This window comes from Euwallacea fornicatus, chromosome 32 (genome assembly GCF_040115645.1).
Source record: "Euwallacea fornicatus isolate EFF26 chromosome 32, ASM4011564v1, whole genome shotgun sequence".
Classification (NCBI taxonomy): Eukaryota; Metazoa; Arthropoda; class Insecta; order Coleoptera; family Curculionidae; genus Euwallacea; species Euwallacea fornicatus.
Window position 1 is genome coordinate 1790788 of NC_089572.1, and position 12737 is coordinate 1803524.

General features: G+C 39.3%; 1 long non-coding RNA gene across 2 annotated transcripts; it reads left to right on the forward strand.

The window, feature by feature from the left end:
- The first annotated feature begins 187 nt into the window (after positions 1-187).
- Positions 188-10983, forward strand: LOC136348323 (uncharacterized). Of its 2 annotated transcripts, XR_010733627.1 has the most exons (6): positions 188-1536; positions 1620-3907; positions 3972-7015; positions 7082-7982; positions 8449-10110; positions 10168-10983. It is a non-coding gene; the product is annotated as an uncharacterized lncRNA (long non-coding RNA). The 2 variants fall into 2 exon arrangements; XR_010733626.1 differs by having other exon boundaries at positions 3972-7982.
- The last annotated feature ends 1754 nt before the right edge of the window (positions 10984-12737 follow it).

Here is a 12737-nt window from a genome sequence, read left to right on the forward strand (position 1 = left end):
GCCAGATTCTCCAACGTTTCCACACATTGATAGTTTGACCGTGAAGTAGCTAAATGAAAAGTTCTGACACTGGTCACTTACATATAAATTACCGTTTTTAACAGCTGAGTACTAGATTTTATTAATTTGTAACCAGATTTATATAGGGTTTTCTCGCGTTTACAAATATTCATTGTGTTTCAGTTTGCTTTCCCCGTCTCAAGAGCCGCGCCCTTTACCAGCCAAGACAGGTGCAATATCTAGAAAAGGAGTTCCTGAAGAACCAGTACATAAGTCTGGAACAAAGAGCTGGCATTGCCAAGTTTCTGGCACTGACTGAGAGGCAGGTGCAGGTGTGGTTCCAAAATAGACGCCGACGAGGCATTCCCAGGGCGTGGCACGAGATAATACCTAGATAATTCTTCGGGCAGTAACTGTTAATTATTATTAGAAATTATTTCGCCAAATAAAACGATACCTCTTCTTGAGATCTTGAGTTCCTAAGTAGTTAGTAGCAAAACAAAGACAGTAACACGGGGTCGCGCGAGTCCTGCTCTTCCTTTCAAGTCTTGCTCCATTGACATTACCCGTGGTCTTAGTATTGCTCCTTTTCAATAACTATTGACTTAGGAAAATAAAATGCATTTCACAGTTCCGTGAAACTGATCTTTGCCTCGATCATGTACTTTCTGCACCTGGAGTGCTGTTCAGAAATGATTCAGAATTAGTGAGTGTGGAAACGAAAGGTGATGGAGTTGCGGGAAAACGGTCTGCATTGGTTAGTAAGGACAATTATATTTGAGGAGAAAGCTTGACATTCGGCCAGATCTTGCAATGCACAAGTTGAATCTAGCGAGGTAATTGAGGAAATAAAATCCTCAGCCGCCGATGAACTGCATAGGAAGTTTTATTTACAGTGGAAATTGAGACTTGCGCAGTAAAGTGCACAACATCGCTGATCCTAGAAAATCATTGATGTTCATAACACTGATATTAGAAAGACAGGTCCCAGCGAGAATACGAAGACTTCACAAGAGCTGTTAATGACACTTTATGAAAAAATCGTCAAATGGTGGTACTTGGACAGACAAGTGACCTCTTAATGGACATCAGACCTTCTGCAGCATGCCTGACTTTATGAATCGAATGTCCCCAATTCTCCGGTCTAATCGGGCTTGATGCTACATTCGAAAAAATATTGAAGTCTTTAATTAACCACTATCGAGGACACGAAAGTTATGTTCTTCTACGGTGGAGAGGTGTTTCTGTTCTAGTAGAGGTTGGTGGAATAAGAATACTGAACATTTTTTTCCCTGCCTACTCTTTCAGGTTTTTCCAATGAAACATGTGAAGAAATAAACTTTGGTAAAAAATATCTTTTCTACCGGGGACACAGAAGTTATGTTAATTCCAGCGGAGGAGCTTTTGCAAGACTTGACGAAATGACCCGTGAATATTAGAGCTTTCGATGTTCCAGTGTTTTTATTATTGCAAGAGGGCATCCTATATCCAACTAATGAACGCACTTGACTACTAATTTTTGGAAATAGTAGGCATGTATTCAACTTTGCATACCAGGGTGATGGGAGGCAAATTTAGGATGGTAGGTTCTCACTAAAGACATTTTAATTTTTAGTTAGACAGCGGTTCTACTGTGTCTGCGGCAAAAGCTACAAGTACGCGGAAAGCCTCTCTAGACATAAAAGAGAGTGCGGAATCGAAAAACGATTGCAGTGTCCTTACTGCACTCATAGGTCGCATCGGAAGGACAACCTGCGCAAACACGTCCAGTCGCACCATGCGAAGCTCTACGCTCCTTTGATTTACGGGAATATTCAACCATTCCCGGAGATTCTACCGAAACTGGAATGACCCGAACCATAGATCTGCCACACGAAATTTATTTATGTTTTCTTCGGAAGACAAGTTTGTCCGAACGCACTACGAGCCATAGTATAGTATTTGAGCGAAGAGTCTATTTGGGAGTAAATATAAGAATTTTACATATAAGGGATAGTATAATACATTTTCCCGCAATGTCCAATCTTTTTTTATTTTCTAAGACTTCTAGCTTTTTCCCTGGTGAAGATTTTTCATATCCCAAATTTCCGGTCCCCGCGCCTCATGAACGAAAGCGCATGGATGATGGCTTGACAACGGTGTTATCGAGCATGCGCATTTAGGGAAATACTAGGTTCATCGGTAAGCCTTTTAAAAGGTGCGAATTAGTATTTGTTCATACATTGCTCAATTTTTCGAAATGCGATTGAGAAAGTCAGAAAATGGCTTCAAGTATTAGCACTTTACCATAAGCGCCGAGAAACTCATATGATAACATAAAAAAACAGACACCCCTCATGGATCATCACTAACCCATTCCTCCAGGACCGTTTTTATTATCGAGTCTACGCGTTGATCCATATTCATTTTTAGTTTCTTCGTTATCTGAACCCCTTCCGACGTCTTTTGGAACGCTCGTCCCCGTTGAATTATCTAACTTCATTGCCTTTCTTCAGATGCCCTTCTCACTTCTCAACCAATCCAATTCGACCAACCAATTCTGGTCGATTCTGAAAGATTGGTTGGGCAAGTTGAACTTGGTCAGTCAGATCTAAAGCTATAAGCAGGCCAAAGCTCCGAACCGAATCAGATTGGTGATGTCAGTTTGGCTCAAACGGCATATTTTGTTATGCCTGATATGAAACGCGTTTCCCTAAAGAGGCATAGAAACCCAATGCCATGAGATCGCATCGGTTAAGTCGCATAACCGGCATGTTCTCATGCATGAAGCTAAATGTGTCGCCATGCACTGAATACCAAAGTTGAATGTATTATCAATTTAAAAAATATGTATATCTCCTATGTTCTTCAAGGTATTTGCAAAATCATCACACGACGCGATCATCAACGACTCAGATTATTATTGATGTTTTCCCGAATCCTCGAAGATTTTTATATGAGATAATGAGGTATTTTTAAGGTTACAAATGCCAGGCTTGTAGCAAATCTTACAAACACCAGCAATCGCTGAGGTCTCACGTGAGGTTCGACTGTGGGATAGTCAAGAGCTTTATCTGTCCATTCTGCGAACACAAGTCCAAGAGAAAACATCATCTGCAATTGCACATACATGCCCTTCACAAAGACAAGATGGATCTTGCGCAACTGGAGAAGAACTTCTCCAAAACTTACTCATCTCTTAGAAGCTATGAGGACAGTTTTTGAAGCCTTAAAGTGTATGTTAACGTTGAGGAAGGTACCAAAGAAAGCATATATGCTTTAGATACCCTAAATGTGTTAGGATATGTGTGCCTATGGGATCTGGTCATGAAACTTGGTGATGTATACTGATGACCTAATGAAACGTATTAAGCGAATGGTCTTGAGTCGTTTATCCAGCAGTTTAGTGATTTTCGTACTAACACGCTATTGCGTAAACATGTTTCTGTATGTCTAGTCCTTGTCTACAACATTTTCGTGTTTCATGTGATTAAACCTAATGTTAAAATCTGAAGTATTCGTGATCTCAGTTGCGCAATCTCTCTTGCTCAAACCTCTTCGGTTCTGAAAAGTTACGCTCTACAACTCTACCCTAAAACCATCCTTACTACCAACGAATCACGAACCCAATGCCATTGCCTCTAGTCCAAATAAAACTAAAAATATAACTTTCATTTCAACTTCTAGAGGTTCTGCCCTGTCTTCAATGCGGTCGCCATTACAAGAACAAAAACTCCCTTCAATGTCATCTACGATTTGATTGCGGCAAGACCAAGGACTACAATTGCGAAATCTGCGGGTACTCCTCTAAACGGTACCACACTCTGAAGAGGCATCACAAAGTCAAACACAATATTTCTTTATACAAAAACGTTTAGCACTTTTTTAAAATATATCTGAGGGTAGAGAATAAATATGCCATGTCGAGGTACCATCTATCCAATCCAGTTGCGTAATGATTTCAACCATAACTGATCATTTGCTCTTTGTAGGTTATCAATGCCCTTCTTGTGGTCGCTTCTACAAACATCGTTCGTCGCTTTACAACCACAAAACCTATGAGTGTGGTAAGGCTAAGAAGTTTGAGTGCCCTGTAGAAGGCTGTGATTATAAGACGAAGCGGAAAGGCAGTCTCAAACACCACATGATTACTGTTCATGAGATTGCTCTTCAGCCTGAGAGGCGACGCTACAAGTATTCAAAACTCATGTAAATTAGCTTTTAGCTTAAAGAAAAAGGGAACATTTTTCGAGATTTTAATATTTTTAATGGCGGAAACTGTGAGTGAAAGTGATCAATGTTAGCAATATTTTTATAAACGTCTATGAGACGAGATTGTTCGGTTTATTATAAAATGGTGACGAAAAGGTGTGTAGTTTTGTTTTTATAAATTTATAAAATTTTACGAATGTGTCCGTCTCTGCTTACTTTCCGTCAGAAATTACAGGATCGGCTTTGGAATAATTTGCGAATCTCAAAAGTGTCGAGTTCTGCCATTCTTTTTGCATTGGTTGCTGCACGTCATGATCCCACGTATCTTCCCACCGCTCTCTACGAATAATCGAATTCTTCTCCCTTTTCTGTTCATTTTCTTATCCAACTTCAAGAATGTTGGCAGCTAATAATTTTCCCTGCACTTCGACGTGGAGTTCTTCATGCCTAGTGAATTCATTGACGTGCGAGGAGTTTGAAAGCATACTGGAGTTGGAGCCGTCTTTCGCAAAATCAACATACTTGGTAAGTTTTAAGAAATAAGAACGTAAACAAATGAGACAATCTTTTAGTAAGGTGTCATAACTGCTGTGAAGCATGGTGGTACCCCCAATCTCAGAGCGCCTTTAAGCGCTAAACAGAATGCAAATTTCACATGCAGTATGAAAACTGCGTCCCAAGAAATGCCTTAACCGTTAATTAAAATTATCTATACAGGCCCGGACCAATATTCCTTTGTTCTTTAATTGTTTAAATTGTATTATTAATCGTAGTTATGTTTGTTGATAAATGGGGGATTAACATGAGAAGTTAACACGAGCAACAGAGATTGAAGATATGTTTTTTTTAGACAAAAATAAGTACGTTTGTCCTACTTGTAATAAAGCGTACAAGGAAAAGCGCTACTTGGGGAGGCATGCGCGGTACGAATGTGGCAACAAGGGGAGGTTCAAATGCGCTACCTGCGGGCACATCTACAAGAGGAGATACAGATATTTGGCGCATGCTTGTAAACCGAAAAATTAAGCCGACACTGCTTGCGAGATTCGATGATCTCATTGCCACATGTAAATTTCAACACGTCTGTATCCTTATGATAAATCAAATAAAATTTTGAGTTAATATTTCGTTTGCACACGAAAACACAATTTTTCCATAGAGTGGCACGTATTGCTGATGATGATGAAAGAAAATTCTTTTATCTCGTATAACTCATAGTTTATTGGGATATAACTCCTTGGTCTCATTGAGTCCTAAGGCTCATTTGTCTCGAGTACTGTATTCTCGCAGGCATCAAATTTAGATTTCACCCAGCATGTGTCTGGATGTCTCGTCGTCTTCACTGCATTCCCAGCATTTGGAGTCTTCGGCAACTCTCATCACGTGTTAAGGTGGGCGGAGCTGACAGTTGAGTCGAAGAAGTCTTCTTTGCATAGTTTTTGGTCCGCCTACGCGTAACCCACTCTGGCGCATGCCATACTCAGATCTGCGGTGCGGGGAGGTTCTTGGGAGGGGCCTCCTGTATTTCTCTGCTTATGGGATTTTACTGCTAAATGGCTATATTCTTGCTATTGCCGTTGCAGCTATCTCTTGGAGTTTTTGAGATATTCTAAGATTTTTTTTACGATTCGAACTATACTGTTGCCAAATCTCGGGCATTTTTCAGGGATCCGGTAAAATCTCGTCGAAGTGAACCAAAGTTTGGAAATGTACTTGAAGTGCAATAAATACAAACAGGAAATTAAATATTGCAAGGCAAATATAATCACTAGAGTCTTTAATCTTTCTTTTTGCGTTGATTTCAAGATATATTACATTATCCGGAAAAATGAACAATTTCACTTTTTTAGGCCGCCATGTATGCCAACAATGCTTCAAAACCTACATGAGAAGGGACTCATTATTGAGGCACCTGAGAGTTGAGTGTCTTAAAAGGGGCCGTCATTCCTGCTCAAAATGTCTCAAAATATTCAAGCACAAATTCCACTTGAAGGCCCATTTGAAGAGGTGTCAACTAAGATAAACTCCATGAAAATTTGCACCATTTTGTTTGCTATTTGATTTCCGGGGCGCGGCGACAGTCGTGGGGCGTATGGCGGGTGTATGTAACGAAATTGAGTAGTTCACAACTATACAAAATTGCTTTCAACCTATTTATTATACGTCCGACAACGCTCTGAACGCGTCCCCGAACATATATTTGATTTGTCCGTAAGAATATTCCTTACTTATTTCAATAAAATGAAATGCATATGACGTAATTATTACTAATAAATCTACAAGCGATAATTCACTTTTAACTACTTTGATTGCGAAGCGCGTTGACCGCATTCAGCAGAGTAACAGTTCCCAACCGTTGAGCAACAGTTGCCGTTCGCCAGAGATGTAACGTTGGCTCCCACTTAAATATACCTGGTTAGGGGATGGCTTGTCTTTCAAGAGGAATTCCCATAGTTGCTCGACTGTTGACTCTGCTCGATTCGTCCAACGCTACTGCAATTTAGTTTTAGGCGTTTCTTCTGAAGTTACCTCAAACTTTTTTGTCACGCTCGTACCCCTACATTTGAACTTTGAAGAGGTAAATTGAAATTTCTAGGTCTTCATATCTGCCGACAGTGCAGCAAAACATATAAGAGAACGGATTCTTTGAGAAGGCACCTGAGAGTTGAATGTCTCAAAAACGGAAGATATTTTTGTAACAAATGCAGCAAGGAATTTAAGTACAGATACAACTTGAATAGTCACATGAAAAAGTGTCTGTAAAGAAATGCTGATTTCCTTAGGGGCCCTTGTTTTGGTCAGTTCTTTCCATCAAATCTTTGATGTAAAGGAATATATATATATGTAATGTTTCGTTATATAAATCGATATAAAGTCATGTTTATTGTAGAGCCAATTCTTGGCTTGAACCTTGAATTAAATCAGACTTGATAACGACTATGTTCAGATTTCCATTTTCCCCGCTTAGAGATTTTTAAACTTTGCTATCCAGAGTTGCCAAGAAGCACCAAAAATGTTCAATTTGATATCGCCCGTGATGGAACTTTACTAATCCATTTTTTGAGACAGATTCTCCTACTCGTTGAATAAGAATTGTGAGCGTAGGTATCACCTTCTTCGACTCCCAGATTTTTTATTCCGAGAATCCAGAACTACTGAGTAACACTGCTTAAATACAACCAAAGAATTAAAAAAAAAACTGGCACCGCCCTTGGAACAACGCTCAATATTTTTTTACAAGTTCTATAAGAGGAAACCATTTCCGCATTAAATTCAGTAATTGCGATCGTTCTCAGACTTCCTGAGGAACTCGTGAGGTTCCGAAGAGAGTTTTGTAGTTGAGTAATAAACGTCTTATAGAACCGGCAGCTAAATGATTTCCAGTTTAGTCATTTTTCGTGTGGTGCCAGTTTCTAGTCAATTGACAAACTGCCTCGGGCTGACGTTCCTCAATTACAATTTATTGCGACCAGATCCCTTTGATGTACGTTCACCATAACTCTTCAATTTCAGCAGATCTTCAGGGGCAAGTTAAGTGTGAGCGTTGCTTCAAGCTCTATCAGTCTAGAGGTGCTCTTAAAACCCACCAAAAGTTCGCATGTGGTACCGAGCGACAGTTCCATTGCAGCGTTTGCATGCAAGGATTTTATTACAAACACCATCTGGAAAGGCATATAAAAAACAAGCACAATCGTGCCATGGAATCAACTCCCTTTACGACATATTAACAAGATTTCAGTTGTTGACTTGGCTACTTGGAAAATAAATGCTTGAGCTGCCTCGAATTTTCGGTAACTCTGCCCGAACATTAAAATAGTCCAAGGACGATTCGTATTATCGGTCGGGTCACTGTCCGGTCATGGTCAGATCAAATGTTGTAACTGTGACCGGTAATATGAATTGTTTTTATTCGCATTAGCACCTAGCGGAAGTCACACGGAGTTAAATCCGGACAGTACGGCGGATGCGAAATAAGTTGAAAATTGAGATGTTTGGTGACAAACGCATTTAGCTCCCTGAAACGGCTTCAAAAAGAGTTTCCTCACCAAATTCTTTTAACTTCTTGCATGCAGAAAATTCACTGGAGACGATCCTAAAGATAAATCTGATCACGACTTGAAACTAACCTTAATACGAACTGGGAGGGTACCGAACCTATTTTGGAATAGAAATTTTAAATTTAATTTTTTTTTTCATTTTCTCCGTAGTTGTTTTGAGTGTTGCCGCCATCATTCTAAGATATTTACGTATTTTTAGATTATTTCTCTTGTCAAGTGTGCGGTAAGTCCTACAAGGTCGCCAGGTCCCTCTGGAGGCATCAAAAGTTCGAATGTCAGCAGGACCCTAAGTTTTCCTGTCAGTATTGCCCTTACAAGGCCAAGCACAAGTCCAGCGTATTGAAGCACACCTGGTCCGTGCACATTGATGTTTTGCACTGTCCTGCGAGGAAATGAGATGCAGATTAGGTTTGACTAGACCCACTACTGTGGAATAGTTTGTATTAATTTGAATTTGAAGTAAACTACAGCTGTTTGAATGTACGACACTTTCCAGTCAATATTTTAGCAGTTACAGAGTACACCGAGTCCTCCTAGAAAATATTAAAATTTTTGTTTTAAGACTTCTTTAGTAAAAAAAAATACTTCAGCAGAACGTTCGTTCAAAAATGTACGAAGAGGTTTCTTGATTCGGATTTTAGGGGTTGTTAGAAATATAGAAATTTGAAGGAGCTACCATGAACATTTCATGCAACTTCAAGTATTTATTGGGGCTGTTTGTAGGTATTTATGCATGTTCGAAGTGTGGCAAAAAGTACAATGAGAAGTTATCCCTGCAACGACACATTCGTAGGGTGTGCGGTAATGCCAAGTGGTATTCCTGCATCTTCAAGTATTGTTTATATCGCAGCAATCGCAAGGAGAACATTCGCAGACACATGACCACCATCCATGGGGTCACTAATGCAGTTTTTAAATAAACTTTCTCATAGTCCTTATCCCCGAAGTTTTATTGTACATTCTCAAAATGTTACTTTGTTAACCAATAGGAAAAGGTCGAGGGTCGTGTGACGTCAGGGGGAATTTTTTAACTGTTTACTCTTGTTGGACAATTTTGCTCCTTTATCACAACTGCAAGAGTGTAAATATGAGAAAAAATGCATGTAACGTGACATTGTGACCGGTCAGGTCAGAGGTTTGTCCGAAATCTTAAATGTCGGACGATATGGTCAAACTGTTTTATTGACATCCCAAGAGTCTCAGGCCTAATTTGGCCTCAGTTCGAAACAGGCAGAACTTGGAAGAGTACGAGAAACACTTGGAGCAACTCCAGTTTTTGTAGAAGATCAAAAACTTTAACAATATCGTAAGCTTCTGTTAGATAAGTTGGGGTCACTCGATAATTCTCCAGCAACATCGGTTTAGAATAAATCAATTTTAGGGTCATTTAGGCCCCCTGCAGGTACTTCCATAGTTTCAAATTTTCTTCAGCAAATTTGGCACTGAAGTCGCTCCGATTTAATCAAGAGTTTCCTATTAACATCGACTGTGTTTGGCAAATTTAAGAGTCGTTTCAGGGTGCCTTCGAGAAATCTCATATTTTTTGCATCTACATAGGGTCAGATTAGACCATTTTTAGGGTCGTGATGGATTAGTCATAAATTTCAATAAATGGACGAAATTTGGGTTCGTCCCAGCATGGTTTGAGGAAGATTTAGGTTTCTTTAGCGTCGCTAGGAATTGATGAAAAATTTTCCAGCAAGATCGGTTCAGATTAAGACATATTTAAGGTGATTGTACAGTTGGAGGTAAATCACATATTTTTTCCCAGGAAAGCTAAAGTGAAATATAAATCGTACGTCATCATGTGTGTCACATACATTTACGTGTGTCTCTAATCACTGTTTCCCTTTGGCGATTTGTAAATAACACCTCATTTCTTCCATCACTGAAAGTACCTTACAATTTTTATTTTTAGACGACCAACCCAAAGACCACGATTACTGCCTCAACAACCCCGAAATAGCAGATATAACCACCATCCAACAGCTGATCGAAGCGGTCTCGAACAGGTGCGATGATTTCGAAGTTACCGGCTTCAAAGGCTTTGACAAGGCCTCGCAGGCCTCCAGTAGCAACTTGTCATTACTGCGTTACCTCCTGGAGCAGGAGCCGAAGGCTCCAGTCCAAGAGTTCAAGTGCTACTCTTGCTCTAGGAAGTTCCAGTCGTCCGGAGCGCTTCAACGCCATTTGAAGTTCGAATGCAATATTGCTCCAAAATTCAAGTGCCCTCTTGAAGGGTGTAAGTACAAGTCCAAGGAGGCTTCAGGAATGCTTAAGCACGTCTTGGCTATGCATCCACATTATGATGTGGGAGATCTAGAGAAACAGTTCGCGTAGAAGATTTCCAGGGGTTTTTTTGGAATCTGTGTTCAAATTTAGTACTGAACCAAAGAGTTTATATACCAATCTTTATAAAATTATTACGGAGTTTTAGAGTGTGTTTTGTTGAGTTTATTCTTAAATTTTATACCGTACTACCATTATACTGGGTGATCTGGTTTGCATTGCACATTATCGAGATCTCCTAAATGCAAAGAAGCATTTTTGTGTGACGTCTAGAGGACGTTGGAAATGTTTTCAAAGTGCCTTCGAAGGAATTTCTAGTTTTTTAGTGATTCGAGCAATGCTGTATCTCTTCGCGGTTAGGAGATTCAGGGCTGTGAATAATTATTGGAAAAGTAACCACCCTATATCTATATTATATTTTATTATTATATCTTTGCACCTATTATTGTCGTGTTTTCTTAAAGCTTCGAAATCACATCTCTGTATTGCCCTTGTTGTTCAAAATTTGGAAGTTGTAGTGATCAAAGATACTTAAATTAACTGTTAATGATTCAACGACATGATCAATTTTATAAGTTACAATCAGTGGCACAATTTAGCGAATCGGTGGGAGAAAGCTTCTGCATTCCGCACGTCCTATGAGGCAAGATTACTTTTCGGTAAAAACAGTGGGTGCACGCCAATGGTTTTGTTGCTAGAAAAGTCCAGTATTGCCCGCATTCAAGGGGTACAATTTATTTTGGTAAAGTTCGAAGTGTAAGTATGAACATTTTAAAAAGAATCTCCTATTAACACATTTGTTAGTAAAAACTATTTTTGCTTCGTTTTTGGACGGCCTTAATGATTTCCATAATTAAAAGTAATCAGAGTAAATTAGATCGTGATTGAAATTAGATTTGAGTTAACCACCACTACTCGCTTCATGATAAAATACGAACACACTGAACAATCTCTTTTTTAGGATACAAATGTCATCAGTGCTCCAAATCGTACAAGCTGAAGAGCTCACTGAGCAGGCATCTGAGGGTGGAGTGTTTCAAAGAAGGCGAATTTACCTGTCACCAATGCTCGAAGCAGTTCAAACATGCTTTCTACTTGAAAGTACATATGGAGAGATACTGCCGTCGCATACAGCTCTAGGGCGACTAGTTCTTGGGTTTAAGGCGATTAAAATTTGTTAGAAGAAATTGCTTTGTGCCTCTCTCCATATTGGCAATTCCCAAATTCGAAAATTTGTATATAAAAACAAGTCTTCCCTCCAAATGAGTATTCAACGCTGCATTATTCGAACTTGAAAGCTGGTTTTGCAGGTCAGTACCGAAAGTACGATTGTGCAGACTGCGGCAAAAGCTACAGACAGAAGACCTCCTTAAACAGGCATCAGAAATTTGAGTGTGGAAAACCGGCTCTTTTCATCTGTTCGGTCGACCAATGCGGCTTTAAAGCTAAGCTGAAGAGTAACTTGACGAAACACATGTTTAGACATTTTAAGGATGGACGTGCACCCGTTGAAGAAACTTAACGTGCTGTTTTAGGCAATTTTGTACAGTAATTATCGCATATTTATTAGTTTTTTTTTCTTTAATTGTGTTATTGCTATGGAAAATGATGTAGCTGCGACAACCCTAAACGTAGAATTTTAAATCTCTACACAGTTCAAAATTCTTTTATCGGCATGTAAAATCCATGTATTGCACACACGATTCAGTGGTATTACTTACTTTGAAGTTCTACAATTATTTCTATACTTCTGTAATGGCGGAAAGGACCATTAATAAAGGTGCATCAAGTCCTGTGTTGTCGGAATTTAAGGGTTCTTAAATTCTTCCTTAAGGTGTGCTATTCCAAATTCATAGCAATCGCCTATGTAAAAGTCTCAACGAAAGTCCTGTGACCCTAATTTAAGTTACCCTCTCGTAGTTCCCCATTAGAACTTATTTATACTAACTATAAATTAATCTAATGCAAGATAGTTTTTTATGGAAAAATATAGTTGAATAACATGAAACTGATTTTAGGGCCTCGTCGGTTCGTCTGCCCTAATTGCCTCAAGGATTACTCCTATAAATACAACCTCAATAGACATTTGAAGTACGAGTGTGGCAACATGAAACCGTTCAAATGTTCAGTTTGCGAGAAGTGTTTCACTCAGAAGAGTACTTTAGTTAGCCACATGTGGCACGTGCATCGGATCAACGC